Genomic DNA, 14,648 nt, shown 5'->3' on the forward strand with positions numbered 1-14,648 from the left:
GTGTTTAATAGTAGTAAAAATATTTATGGTACTTCATATTTACTAAATTAAACTTTGATAGATTCTTATAAGGAAAGTCTTGAACAAAAAAGGTTCTTACCAGTGCGATAAATTCCCAATTCTGCTATAATAAATACCAGAGAAAATGGAGTGGCAGAGATTAAACAAGATCAAATGCAATTGTGCAATATGTTTGAAGACAATTTTCATTATTAACTGAAAAGATTTGAATAATTGAGGTTGAAGTGCTAGACAAAAATAACAAGCTGTCAGAATTCGAAATTCGTTTATACTTGAAAATAATTTGTTTTCAGTCTTAAAATCCCTTAACTATCAACTCAAACCCTCAAAAATCTTTTACTCCACTACTGAAACCAGTGCGAATTGTCGTTACGCAGACTGTTCCTAAGCTTCAGAAAAAAACATCTATAGTAAAAAGCTGAACAATTTCCTAAAATGTCATTAAAACATAGTTTCAGTTCAAAGTCATCAATGCCATAAATTGTAAAATGAGACCACTATTTAGGTTCATTTAGAACTATTTAGAACTTCAATAAGACGAGTCAGTATTAGGACTCAGTAAAAAAAACAACAAAGAACAAAACATTGGGAAAAAATTGTCATACTCAACAAAGCCATTAGTAGACACCAATTCAAACAATAGCATACATTCTTAATTAAAACAAATGCTTGACAATTAGAATACTTTACCAGAAAGACGCGAAAAAAAAACAAAAGTCAAATTTCTGCAAAAATAAAGCAAACAATGACTAAATACCGAAAACTGCAGATCCATGTTGAGAATGGTAACATAATTGGGCAAAATTCTTTAAAAAATTCCCGAAAATTTAAAAAAAAATAGTGTGAAAAGTGAAATGTTCCCAAAAAATTTAGACTCCACGAAAAAGAAGAAATTTTTGAGCTCTCTAACTTTATACTATGTACTTCATGGTTTTTCTAGTGATACTCTCCACTAATCTCTACGATGAATATCGGTCGGTCAAAATAGCCTGAAGAAAAATCCATTTGAGCATATAGTTCCGCCCCCACCAGTTTGGTTGGATCAAAAAGTTCACCTTACCTGTACTAAGACAAGAGCGTAAATCAAAATAAAAAATTTACTGCCATAATATCTTGCATTTATTTAACTTGGAAGTTTTAAAATTACACCAAATTGTACAAATGCCATCAGGCTATTTTTGTTTCAAATAAATTGTTGGAATTAAAAAATTCGTTTTTGTTTGCAAAGATTGAAGTTTGGACCTACCTTAAATTACCGAAATCAGACATCTGATCACAGGTTACAATGGCTTTGGTTTAGAGAGTTCAGCATGTGGACAAAGGGGGTCGGAAGTTAACATAAAAGAACAGTTTCAAGGTCTATTTCTAATGGAAGTGGGAAAAGGTAAAAGTTTGGTCTTGGATTCAATTAATTGACTTCTGTCAAAAGAGCAGTCATATTTTGTTCGAAATAAACAAACCGTTTTGAATTTGAGCCATATAATGAATAACAGAGTTGTATATTTTCTGAATCATGTAACTCCTGTACTTTAGCAGACAGGGCTGATTTTGGCTGTACTTATTTGAGGGGAAATAATTGAATGGAGTGAAAGTTGTAGGGTTTCAATTTTAGAGTGCACTTTTTGCTTATTGTGCTCTTATTGTTTGATTAATTTTGACGTTTAAGTCTGTAATTTCAACTGACAAGCGTTGTCAAAATCTGAAGGACTGGTAAGCCTTTTGAGAGGTACAACAGAAGGCACAGTAATTAATATTGGCACTCGTAGCTAGGAGTAACCGGATAAAGTGACCGTTGTAATATAAGGGACCGTTGTAATTGAAATAAAGTTCCAATTGAAATGAGGTCAACAAAATCTTTGGAAAACTTCAAACTAATGTTCAAACAGCATCTATTATAAGAGAAAAATTTATTCTGCTGCTAAGAAATATCTTGGGTTTAAAAGTTATATCTAGAAATAATTGCTCAAGGAACCTTAAAGGTTTATTTCAAATATTGACAAATGGTATTTGTAATCTCATATCTCGTTTGACTGCTAAAATTGAACCCAAGGGTAACAAAATTTAAAAAAGGTCCCAAAAAGCGGGGAGTCAGGAGTAGTCAAAAATAACCCGATTTATTGTTTCGAAATATGCTCTTTTATGCAAATGTGAACAACTATGAAATCAACTGAATTGCAAATGTATGTAAATGAAAGGAAAAAGCTGCATAAACAATTATATCGATCAGGTTGTGTCTAAAACTGAAAGGTTGCAGTTTGACAAATGGAATTAAACTAAATCTTGTATTATTTTAGTACCAAAAATGACCCGTTATTAAAACAGAATTGACTCTGTAGCTATTTATGTAACAAATCATGCTATTAGTATGTCATGTTGTTAACCTACAGCGCCTTGTGGGTGTTTTTTGGCAGGAAAAATCCAGCTTTGTTTTTGCCCAGACTTAGGATGTCAATTTCAATTGTAAAATATTGGCAGTTTGATTGTGCCTCGGGGGCAGTTGAGCAAATATGGCGCAGAGGGCCTACTACTGTCTACATACTACAGGCAGAATTCAGTTCACAATCAATCTAGTGGCGTTGTAAAAAGAGAAAAAGGAGTTATGGCAACTAAAAGACTACATTTATTGGTGCAAGGTCAACGCCTGACGGGAGTGAATCTAACGCAAGCAAATAAGGCCTTTACGTCATAAAGACCACAGTCAAAATAAATCCAGATACTTTAGGGACCAAGGGAGGTGCAGATTACTCTTACAAACCCAGATACAAGTATGCAACAAATACACTTTGTATGTTTTAAGTAGCATAAATCTGAGCCAAGTGTAACCAAGGGCGATTGTGATGTCTGTTGTTCAGACCAAAAGAGGGAAATTGTTTTATGAGGCGCAGATAACGCAAAATTTCAATTCAGGTACATAATGATTATTTTAATGGAAAATGAAGTAGGCGAGGGCGTGTATGTCTGAATTTCCTGTGACAACCTTTTTCCCTCACTCATTTTTCATCTCTTTTATGTACTTGTAGAATCAACAATTGATGAGCGCTTTCTAAGTCTGTGATAGCTAACGTTTCTTTGCTAGTGACGCTTTCTCGAAGACGCCGGTGAAAAAAAAACTGATGGATTAGAAGATTTCGTTTTCAAGGGGGGGGGGGGGGTAGTCATGGGAGGGGGTTCGGTCAAGTTGTCTTGTTGCATTTGCTCCACCACTTGCGTCCCGTGAAGTTATTTGTTGTTTTTCTATAAGGAGCTATTTATGTATGACAGGAAAAGTTCGCACCACCAATGCAGGGTGCATTCTATCATAGTTTTACCTGTGATTGACAGCTGAAAGTATTGAACGTGAATTTTTCGATTGCTGTATGGCTTTAATTTTTTTTTACATAAAATGCTTTGAATTCTTGCAATCTGCGTGGTCTCCATTATCAAATATTCCTGGTTTATATTGATCTAAAATTAAAATGTTTGCTGATTATTTCTTATTGCCAATCTTAATGTTTTCTCCGATCTCTGATGTTTCTTCCTCTCTCCCTCAGCCTTTTAACTCTCGTTTTTTAAATTCCTCGCGTTAACGAACTGGGCTCAAGTACCTTACTGTTGGATGACATTGCTTACGAAAAGACTCCCATCTCATTGGGTGAGTTCAATAAAAATTCGGTCTTGTTTCTAATTCATCAAGAGATTTCTTCAGCTCAACACAAGCATCTAGGAAAAGTTATCTTCACATTGCGTCCCACACAAGCGGGTCGCTGAAATAGTAGTAGTCAAAATAGTAATTTCCGAGCTTTACCTATTTCGGCTCTATATAGGGGGTGGGGGTGGGGGGGGGTAGCGGCTAGCGGAAAAGATCCGTAATTTTCAGCTATTGTGTGTTATGACTGACTAAAATTTAAAATATAGCTTATTTTCCCTTCAACTACAGTTAAAGTCTGATTTGGCTTTCAATTCATACTCAAAAAAGCGTTTTGTCACTCCTCCGGTAGTCAAAAGTTCTTTCATGCATGCCCAAAAGAGCTAGTTGAACAAATCAGGTGAGTAATTTGGACTTTTTATCTTCGTGATGAAATTTTGGCAACTAGATGGTAAAGAATTAGTTTCAATAGCTCAGTGATTTTATATTCAGTGGATTTCAAGTTTTTGATGTCATCTGAGTGGCATCTCGATGATCAGGTTTCCGACGAGTCAGTTTTGCTCTTAAAGAAATTGTTGCTCATTATGCAATCAAATTGTGTTCTGTGATTTTACCCAAGTTCGTTTTGAAAAAATCTATCCGGAAAACATGTTGGGTTTTGTTAGGAAAGAATTGCAATGAAGATTTTCTTAGGCCCATTTTGCCACAAATTGTAATAAGCCCTTATTTGTAACAAGACGCCCTGAATTGTAACAAGACGGCTCGTGCGAGACTGTTCATAGCACAGAATGTTCCAACATACGTCACAAATTTTTGATGTTTAGTCTGAAAGGGAAAAACACTTTTTACTATCAAATTCGCATAACTCAAAATGAAGCAATTCTTGAATTCTTTAATACAAAAACTAAGAAAATTCACAACACTCATTTCGATATGTTTTAAACAGATATTAAATCACATGTATTATCAATTTTTTGACAATATGTGGAAACTCCCCGAAAAATTAAAGTTCATCAGAAGCAATCTGTTGCAAAAAATTATCTTGAATAAACCCAACAGTAATTTGCAAAATAAAAGTGGAGCAATCTGTTTACACAATAGATCTATCAAACAAATATTTGACTGAACTTTTTCTCATTTAAATGTTTATCACTTTGAACATAGCCCCTAATAAGGAATTCTTTTCAAAATAGTTAGACTCCAGATACAGTTGAACGTTTTTCTTACAAATTTTATTAAATATAAGGGCAATTATCAAACATTAGAGTAGTAGATTCTTTCAAGTTTTGTCTTTCTGGTAAGAACTCCATTATGTGTTATTTTCAATTCATCTGGCCTATAATTGGACAGTTTCTAATTTTGAACAAATTAAATGGACCACAACAAAAAAATATTTCTCAAAACTTTTAATTGGAGGAAAAGGTATAAGACTTCATTATCTGAACTCTGTTTTTATTATTTGACACGAAAAATTTAGAGAAACTGCAGAACGCCCATAAAATCGGACTGCCTACCGGATGAAGCAATTCGAGCATTGCTACATCAAAATCAGTTTATATCTGAAGGAAGGAAGTTTAAAAGAGGAGAACATTTTTTTGCTTTTTCCACAAATGGTCAGTTGTGTTGTTTTTACATTTGAATTTCTCGTAAAGAACGATTGTGTTATTTTCTGTCTTATTAACGCATAAGAAATGTAAAAAGTTGAGCTACGGCAAATTTTAAACTAATAAGATCAATTTGAGCAAGTGCTTACAACAAAATATGATTTTCTACTTTTTTAAGGTTTCTCATAATTTTACTTTATCTTTTATTTAAAGCGGTAATATAGTAGTGGTCTCTTCACGTTTCTTTCGCATTTTCTGGTGACCAAACTAGGAACCAACCTTGAAACAACTATGGAAACCAACCCAGTGATAGCATTCTAAGCTCATCTGAAGCAAAAGGATCAATCAACAGAATTTAGCATTGAACAAAGATCCATAATTTTCAGCTATTGTGTGTTATGACTGACTAAATTTTAAAAAAAATATAGCTTATTTTCCCTTCAACGACAGTCAAAGTCTGATTTGGTTTTCAATTCATGTTCAAAGAAAGCGTTTTGTCACTCCTCCGGTAGTCAAAAGTTGTTTCATGCATGCCCAAAAGAGTTAGCTCAACAAATCAGGTGAGTAATTTGTACTTTTTATCTTCGTGATCGATTTTTGGCAACTAGATCGTAAAGAATTAGTTTCAATAGTTCAGTGATTTTATATTGAGTAGATTTTAAAAAGATTTTGATGTCCTTCAAACGGAAACCTCACGAGTTATTCGCGCTAGTTCAACTTTTATATTGCTGTCTGAACGGTTCAGTGTGAGAAAATTCTCCTACGTGAGAGTGGCATCTCGATGATCAGGTTTCCAACGAGGTCAGTTTTGCTCTTAAAGAAAATGTTGCTCATTATGCAATCAAATTGTGTTCTGTGAATTTAACCAAATTCGTTATGAAAAAATCTATGCGGAAAACGTGTTGGGTTTTGTTAGGAAAGAATTGCAATGAAGATTTCCTTAGGCCCATTTTGTCACAAATTGTAACAAGCCCTTATTTGTAAAAAGACGCACTGAAATGTAACAAGACGGCTCGTAGGAGACTGTTCATAGCACAGAATGTTCCAACATACGTCACAAATTTTTGATCTTTAGTACGAAAGGGAAAAACATTTTTTACTATCAAATTCGCATAACTCAAATTGAAGCAATTCGTGAATTCTTTAATACGAAAACTAAGAAAATTCACAACACTCATTTCGATATGTTTTTAACAGATATTAATCACATGTATTGTCAATTTTTTGACAATCTGTGGAAACTGCCCGAAAAATTAAAGTTCATCACAAGCAATCTGTCGCAAAAAATTATCTTGAATAAACAACACAGTAATTTGCAAAATAAAAGTGGAGCAATCTGTTTACACACTAAATCTATCAAACAAATATTTGACTGAACTTTTTCTCATTTAATTTTTATCACTATAAACATAGCCCCTAATAATGAATTCTTTTCAAAAAAGTTTGACTCCAGATACAGTTGAACATTTTTCTTACAAATGGTATTAAATATAAAGGAAATCATCAAATATTAGAGTAGTAGATTATTTCAAGCTTTGTCTTTCTGGTAAGAACTCCAATATGCGTTATTTTCAGTTCATCTGCCTTTAATTGGACAGTCTCTAATTTTTAACAAATTAAATGGACCACAACAAAAATTGTTTCTCAAAATTTTTAATTCGAGGAAAAGGTATAAGACTTCATTATCTGAATTATATTTCTATTATTTGACACGAAGACTTTAGAGGACCTGCAGAGCACCCATAAAATTGGACTGCCTACCGGATGAAACAATTCGAGCATTGCTACATCAAAGTCATTTTAAATCTGAAGGAAGGAAGTTTAAAAGAGGAGAACATTTTTTTGCTCTTTCCACAAATGGTCAGTTGTGTTGTTTTTACATTTGAATTTCTCGTATAGAACGAATTGTGTTATTTTCTGTCTTATTTACGCATAAGAAATGTAAAAACTCGAGCTATGGAAAATTTTAAACTAATAACATCAATTTGAGCAAAAGCTTACAAAAAAATACGATTTTCTACTTTTTAAAAATTTTTCTTATTTTTACATTATCTTTTATTTAAAGCGGTAATATAGTAGTGGTCTCTTCACGTTTCTTTCACATTTTCTGTTGACCAAACTATGCACCAAACTTGAAAGAACTATGGAAACCAACCTAGTGCTAGCATTCTAAACTCATCTGAAGCAAAAAGATCAATCAACAGAATTTAGAATTGAACAAAAGAAATCAGTTTTCTTTCTCACCACATTGTTTTCTGTCGTTCTTGTTTCAATTTTCCCATAATTTGTCGTTACTGTGCATTTAAATCAAATCAGCTTCAAATATTAAACGGCAGGTGATTTTGAGGCTCAGCGTAACTGCCCACAGAACTTAAAAAATAAGTTAGCCTCTTGAAAAAAATAAACAATTTGGACCTTTATCTTTCATAACTAAAAAAATTACAATAACGTTCCAAGGCTTTTGGCGTTTAATTAAATAGTCCTTGAGGTCTTATTGTTCACTTACACCTCCTGTTTTTGAGGTCGGAGAAACCACCAAATATATGAACAATTTTTTCAACTTTTTTGGCTTTTTCTTTTTTTCTCTAGAGAATTTGTTTTCAGTAGTTTTTTCTTCATAAGGAGTATCACAGTGGCCCATTTGGATACAGCTACAAAACTTGAAAATTTTTTAGCGCATAAAATAGTTTCAGAAATTCACCTATGGTTTCAAATTATAAGGAATTAGGTTTTATCTTTTCTCTACAGTTTTTTCTTCTATTCAATTTTTTTGTTTCCTATGTGCTATAAAATTTAAATGTGTCTGTTTTGGCTCTATCAAAAATTTTTTGAAATATAATAAACCAAAAGCCTAAAATGATTGGTGAGAAAAAGAGATTTTCATCAGGAGATCTTCTCTATTTGTTTTGGTTTTCAGACCAATATGTGCAATCGAATATAAATATATATTATATTATATTATAAGTTCTTGATCCTGCTCAATCTCCACTCGCAAAACGTTTTTCCTCTTCTGTTAAATTTTTTTAAACAGCTCCCATTTTCCAACCAGCATTAAAATTAGTAGTCTTTTTTCTTTATAAAAAAAACAAAACTAGCGTACGAAACCAAACTACAAAATAATGTTTCCACTTTTCTCTACGATGCGTAAACAAAAAATAAAAAATTTTATTAAACAAAAATTAGCCGGCCTTGCATATATATTCTCCGTTTTGAAAATGTATATATATTCTCCGGAACAATTAGTAATCTCAGAATTGGCAAGCCTTTCAGTCAATTTGCTGTAAATTTGACTTCATTTGTTGTATAGCCAATATTTTCATGAATTGCGTCTGTAAGAGTTTTGGGCGAATAATTACGATTTCTCATAATTTTGTTTTAGTTAGAACCACAAAGTCTCCCTAAATTTCCTGTGCACTCTGTAAATTAGTCGTGCTCTCACTTATCCTCATTTTTGGCTTGTGTTTTTCAGACCTTTATGCACTTTTATTTATAATTAAAACGAATATGAAAGGAGCTGCACTTTGAAAGTGTTTTCATGAAATCCAAGGGCATATTTCAGTTATTTTTAAAAATGGCTTTTCATTCCTTTCTTTTTCATACTCGGTCGTCTCGCCTTCTCACATTTGTACGCGTTTTAATTATTATTTTTTAATTATTTTTTAACGTTTACTCTCATAGTCAGCTTTTTGAAGTTAATAAGTTTTTGAATTGCATTGTCAGGCTAGAGTTATTTATTCTCATTTCAAATCAAAAGCCCAGTTCTAATTGGAATCCTGGGAGGAAATTCATTGCCACAGAATGATTTTTGTAGTGTACTTAGTTGGACAGATTCTTTATGGTTAAGTTTATGAGCCTTTTATTTGTGAAATTAACTTGAAATTATCTATATATACACGTGTAGGTTTCAAAAAATTCCACATATATCAAACGTATGTTACATTTGTGAAAGAAGACATTATAGTGTGTAATAAAAAATTTTTCGCGAACATATTTTTTAAATACAAGTTTAAAAATCTTTTTTGTCATTCAAAAGAGGACACTATTGACTTTTTATTAGTTATGGCTTCCAAATTCTAACATGGTAAAAATGTTAGCTACAACTCTCAGTTCAATCAACCCCGATCAATATTTTTGTTCTGTTTTCAATCGAAGAAAATTGCAGAGTGCGTTCAAAGTAATTTTTAGCAAATTTCTGCATCAACAAACTCAATATGAAAAATTTTATGCTATTAATATATCTATGAATACTTTTTTTGCATCTAGCTTATGGGTGTCGGTGTGTTGGTTTCAAAGAAACATCGAGAAACCTAGAAGTTCTCCATTAAAGTTTCAAAAAACAAAAGAAGAACTTACCTGCCGAACATTGTTGCTATGTCGATAACTAATGGCCACAAAACTAAACTCAATTCTAATTTTGTTTCGGCACTATCATTATCTTTTTGACCTATCAATCAGATGTCAGAAGTAAATTCTCCCACCTACAGAAACCTGATTCTAACATCCAGCGACCTCTAACTAATGAACCCGATTGTGTCTAGGCCATATATGATTCTCAAGAAATGTTGATGAAAACAGAAAATCACGTCCGGGATTCGGAATAAAAATCTATTCATTTGTCAATCAAGTAATATAATTTTAGCTAATCTAATTTTTCTCTGCATTTTTTCGCATAGATGACTACTATAAATACGATCTAAATTTTGTATTTTTTTAGCCTCAATTAAAATTTAAATTAAAATTCAAATTGATGAATTTTTTTGACCCATGTTATTGACCACAATAATAGTGCCCAGACCACCTGCAGACAGAAATATTCTGGATCTACAGAACGCAGAATCAGCTACTGAGTAAATTGTTTTTTTTGTGCGGAAATGTCGCGCAGAGAAGAAAGAGGACATGGTCAACACTGATGGTACTATACAGGACCTACAGGTAACCAACCTCTCTCTTTTTATGTGCGGGCAAGATGCAATTTTTAAATTTAGACGCCTAATGAGTCCCGGGATTTTGAAAGAAAATCCGCATAAAGACATCAGGTTGGCGATTGAAAGGTATATTTCTCCTAAAAAGAGTAGTAACCGCAGAAAGGGCTCAAATTCTGTCAGTAATACAAGATGTAGGGTAGTCAGACGACGATTTCTCAGCAACTCATAGAGAAGAAACAGGCTATTTCAAAAATTTGAAAACACCGGCCAACCCCGAAGAGGAGTTGGTAAAATTAAAATTTATCTCAGGTTTGAGGGACCATGAAGCCAAACTTAGTCTACTAGACGGTATTAAAGGAAACCAATAATATCTTTTTCTGAAATGACCGCGAGTTTACAGTACAGAAGTCAAGCAATGGCTTCTGCAAGTTCTTCACAAGGTAATAAGCCCTTTTTTGTGAAAGAAGAAGTTGGGTTCAACTTGAAAAAGACCTGTTGAAGACCCAATGAAAAGTTTACGGCTAAAAAAGCAGCCACATCATAGTAGACACTGACCAGCGCTAAGTAAAACATGCAACACCTGTGAAAAAATGGGACACTTCTCGAAAATGTGTAGAAGCAAACCCCAACCAATTTCAGGTAAGTACAATTAACAGAATAACTTTTAGAAGAAAACATTTCTTCAGAGCAAGCATCAACAGCATCGGAGATCGGAATGTTTTATACTAAAGAACACAGCTTTAACATGTCTGTGACATTTGATTATATCTCAATTAATAATTGCAACTTTATAATGCAGGTAGACACAGGTAAAGATAGCACTCTGATATCATCAAAAATGTGGACTGAGCTTGGTAAATCTCAGTTGGATGGTAAGATAAGACATCTCGAAGCTTGTGATGATCATTTACGCTTCTGAGATCATTTACTTGTGACTTTGAGTAGAAATAGCAGTTGTGCAGACTGATAAAGAGTTTGGACTACTTCTTAGAGGCCTTCTACCTATGCCTGGTGTGACCAACATCACAACTGAACATCTACCTTCTGTGAATGGTTATAAAGCTCATGTAAAACTGATACCAGGATCACAGTTAATGTTCTGCAAAACCAGAAAAATACCTCTAGCTCTTTACAAAAATGTCACAGAGAAGCTGGACAGATGGTCAGATGGTCAGACAGTGCAATCTTGAAACGATACAGCCAGGAGGAGTCACTAATGCATCTACAGTGGTTTGGCAGAGAAAGAAGAGTGGAAAACTGAGACTCTGTGTGGTTTTGAAAGTGCATATCAAAGGCAAGGTCACGGATGAGGACTAACCAATACCAGAGATGGAGACGATCTTCCACAGTTGTGCAGTTACGTTTAGTGTGCATTACGTTTAGTGTGGTGCTCGGGATTCCATTTTCTTCCCCAATTGCTGCAAACGTTTGACGATTTTACTTGTTCTGTGTTTGTCTTGAATCTAGCTGTCGTCTATAATATTCTTTTTTATTTGACCTGTCTGTCGGCTATGTTCCATGATTTCGTTCTATAAAATGCAGCTGCATGTGTTTGCACTGGTACTCGAACTGGTACGCAGTTAATGTTCTGCAAAGCCAGAAAAATACCTCTAGCTCTTCAAGACAATGTCACAGAGAAGCTGGACAGATGGTCAGATGGTCAGACAGTGCAATCTTGAAACGGTACAGCCAGTAGGAGTCACTAATGCATCTACAGTGGTTTGGCAGAGAAAGAAGAGTGGAGAACTGAGACTCTGTGGGGTTTTGAAAGTGCATATCAAAGGCAAGGTCACGGATGAGGACTAACCAATACCAGAGATGGAGATGATCTTCCACAACCTACATGGGGCCTCATATTTGAGATGATTTGACCTCTCAGATGCCTACAATCAAAATGAACTTGAGGAAGAAGCAAAAGATATATGCACAATCAACCCTTCTCAGGCGCTGTTCAAGATGTGCCGACTACCGCAGGGATTGAAAAACTCTTCTTCAATTTTCCGGAATTGCATTGAATCAACACTCAAGGGAATCAAACATGTTGTGATCTTTAAAGACGATGTGTTGGTGTACGAAACAGTCCGACAAGGAGCAGTTCGACAAAAGGATGCTTGCAGTCAAGAGTCGACTACGTGTTGAAAAAATAAAAAAAGCAAAATCACCAACTAACTAGCCTGTGAAGAATTAAAAAATGAATTTTGTGTTAACGTACTTGTACAGCCATATAGTTTACAAAACGAAGCAACAGTTACTACTGACGCCTCTGAAAAAACATAATGAAAAAATAAAAAAAGCAAAAACATCAATAACTAGCCTGTGAAGACATAAAAATGAATTATGTGTTAACGTACTTGTACAGCCATATAGTTTACAAAACGAAGCAACAGTTACTACTGACGCCTCTGAAAAAGCCATTGCCAGGGCTTCTTCGTAAGAAGGACATCCAATTATATATGTATCGAGATAGATGACTCCAGTGGAGCAAAACTACTCGAACATAGAGCGGGAAGCGCTGGCAATTGAGTTTGTGGTCACAAGGTTGAAGCAATCCCTTCTTGAAAGACTCTTTACCCTACAGACGGATCACAAACTACTCAAATATCTCTTTGTAACAGACGATGAGATCCCGAAGACAGCATTAGCTAGAATCACAAGATGGGCAATAGCTCTAATGGATTTCGACTATGAGTTGAAGTATACACCAGGAGAACAGATAGTCCATGCAGATGCTTTGAGCGGAGTGGATTTTAACAAAACGAACCCGACATCGATTGATTGTACTGGCAAGCAATAACATCTACTTTTCTCACAGTGATTTGGTGACCCAAGCAGAAATCAAACCAGACTATTCCAGGACATAATGAAACGAATTAAAAGCGGCAATTGGAAACAATGCTCAGACGCGGAAAAAGGATTTGAACAACAGAAAGATGCAGTGACTATACACAATGGAATCATCTTCAGAGGTGTTGGTTCTTTTATTCCACCGAACTACGACGCTTGGTTTTGGTAAAAGCATATGAGACACATCCAGGGAAATATGAAACTGTGGGATCAGTCAGAATGATAGCATGGTGGCCTGGCATTACTCAAGACGTTCAACATTTTGATAGTAAATGTAGCAATTGTCAAATGATCAGGCCTAGCCTGGGAAAAACATTCTCTACGTTGCCAGAAGCCGAAGTTTGGCAGCGGCCCCACGTGTATTCGGGTTATGCTAAGGACCGAGGCAATATCTTAGTAATTGTTGACGTGGGATCTGGCTGGATAGAAGTTTTTCCCCGCGGGAAGTAGTACATCAGAAACTGTTAAATTATATCTTAGTCAAATCTTTTCAAGATTGGGAATACAAAAAACTGTAGTGTCTGATAATGGTCCTGAGTTTGTAAGTGTTGACCTTGAACAGTGATGTGGATCACTTGAATTAAAAAGCGAATCACTCGTCTATCATCCAAGAGCTAATGGACTAGCTTATAGAGCAGTTCAAACAGTGAAGCAGACACTTCAAGCGTGGAATCCCAATGCTAATCTGTCATTTGGAGCACTCCTACAAAAGGCACTGATAACACATCATCGCAACATTTCAAAGACTAGTGGTAAAACTCCAGTTGAACTTGGGCGTTACGTTTAGTGTGGTGCTCGGGATTCCATTTTCTTCCCCAATTGCTGCAAACGTTTGACGATTGTACTTGTTCTGTGTTTGTCTTGAATCTAGCTGTCGTCTATAACATGCTTTTTTTATTTGAACTGTCTGTCGGCTATGTCCCATGATTTTGTTCTATAATATGCAGCTGCTTGAGTTTGCACTGGTACTCGATGAGTTTGATCGGTGAGCTTGCACTTGTACTCCCATTTTGCTTTATTCATCGCATTTCTTTTCAATCACTCTCTCTAAGAAGCTTGTGTTGCTCCATCTAATGTTTTTTCTACTGGTTCAGGTATATAACCCATATCTTGTTCTTGTTGCTAAAAGATCATTTTGTCTTATGTTAAACTCTGCCACTATTGAAAGCTTGGCCTACGTGCTCCATCTTTCCCAAGATATTGGTTCTATTGAATCCGGTCTATCCCAATAAGGTTCTATGCCAAGCAACGTTTTGGGTTCATAACCGACTGCGCCATGTGATGTAAATGCAGTTACCCATCAAGTGAACACTACATTTGTCCCATGATTGAAGAGACTTCTGGCGTCAGACGTTAATTCAGAGTCTATCCCGGCAAAGTGCACTTAGCTTTTCTTGTTAGAGAGCAGATTAACTATAACCTGCTTATCGCTTTCAGAGAATCGTGATATATTGTATATATCAACATGGAGAGTAGTTTAGCTCCAGACGGTACAATATATCACGTTACAATATACAAGCATGATATAAATTGCATTCTATCAATTTATATAAATCCTGTTTACATAATCTAACCACATTGATGTAGTACCAGTGTGCCACAATTTTTTTACTATTATTAGTATTATAA

The 14,648-nt window shown here is 34.8% G+C and overlaps 1 protein-coding gene across 2 annotated transcripts in view; it reads right to left on the minus strand.

Moving 5' to 3' along the window:
- Positions 1-14,648, minus strand: part of LOC142340489 (uncharacterized) — a 114,628-nt gene that overhangs the window by 55,106 nt on the left and 44,874 nt on the right. Inside the window, exon 1 of one of the 2 annotated variants that reach the window (XM_075391066.1) lies at positions 1,268-2,239. The exons of the other annotated variant lie outside the window; for it this stretch is intronic. The gene's annotated coding sequence lies outside the window, so the exon portion shown is untranslated. Of the gene's footprint in view, positions 1-1,267; positions 2,240-14,648 lie in introns of those variants that run through there. 2 annotated transcript variants of the gene reach the window in all.

This window comes from Convolutriloba macropyga, chromosome 1 (assembly GCF_964194025.1).
Source record: "Convolutriloba macropyga chromosome 1, txConMacr16.3, whole genome shotgun sequence".
Classification (NCBI taxonomy): domain Eukaryota; kingdom Metazoa; phylum Xenacoelomorpha; order Acoela; family Convolutidae; genus Convolutriloba; species Convolutriloba macropyga.